The following is a 292-nucleotide window of genomic DNA, read 5'->3' as shown; positions in this document are numbered from 1 at the left end:
CTCGTTGGAAAGCTTGTAACGCCTACTATCATATGGGAACATAATTCACTATTTTCACATTTTTATCGAATCAAAGATCTTTAAAAACTCGCTGCCTTTCGGGCCCGATTTCTCGGGTCCCACGCACCCTACCAAAATGAGACATAGTTCGTCGTCTTCAGTTCATCGAGATCTTTAATTTGGTGTACATATCGACCCCATATTGGACTGCCGGGAATATAGGCACAGCGCTCATATCTATTTGGCCGCCCTCTTTACTTCGATGAATCATGTTTCAACGAACATACATGCA

The sequence above is a fragment of the Odontomachus brunneus genome, unplaced genomic scaffold (assembly GCF_010583005.1).
Source record: "Odontomachus brunneus isolate Ranch 3 - 2012 unplaced genomic scaffold, Obru_v1 Obru_scaffold_001, whole genome shotgun sequence".
NCBI lineage: Eukaryota > Metazoa > Arthropoda > Insecta > Hymenoptera > Formicidae > Odontomachus > Odontomachus brunneus.
Note: the sequence above shows the minus strand (reverse complement) of the source record.